We start from the raw sequence: 481 nt of genomic DNA on the forward strand, positions 1-481 counted from the left end.
GCTCGGCGTGGACCACGCGCTCCGCTGACACAGACAGGAAGAGGCCGCGGGCCGCGGGCCTACGCTTTTAACAGGGACGAACACTTCCGGGTCACCGGGCTATACTTACGAACCAATCCGGAGCAAGAATGTAAAGGCTCTCTTGGCGAAGGCGGGGTGCGTCAACACCGGACGCATGCGTACATGCAGAAGCGTGCCCACCAGCCGGCCTGGCGGAAGTCGGACCTCTGGCGCTTGCCCGGCCTTGAGGGATCCTGCGCACGCGCAGAGGCCTCCTTGAGGCCAGCGCTGCCATGTCTACTGAGGGCAGATGTCCCGCTAGCGTTCGCCGCTGTGTTCGGCCGCTGATTTCACGTCCCACCTGCTGCAGGTTTCGAGCGGGTCCAGTCGGTTCGGCACCGTCTCATTTTCCGTGATGTCCGCTCCGCCAGAACGCACGCGCCACAGGCTCGGGCGGCGGCGTGGGGTCCAGTGATGACCG

Source organism: Myotis brandtii, unplaced genomic scaffold (assembly GCF_000412655.1).
Source record: "Myotis brandtii unplaced genomic scaffold, ASM41265v1 scaffold1094, whole genome shotgun sequence".
Taxonomy (NCBI): domain Eukaryota; kingdom Metazoa; phylum Chordata; class Mammalia; order Chiroptera; family Vespertilionidae; genus Myotis; species Myotis brandtii.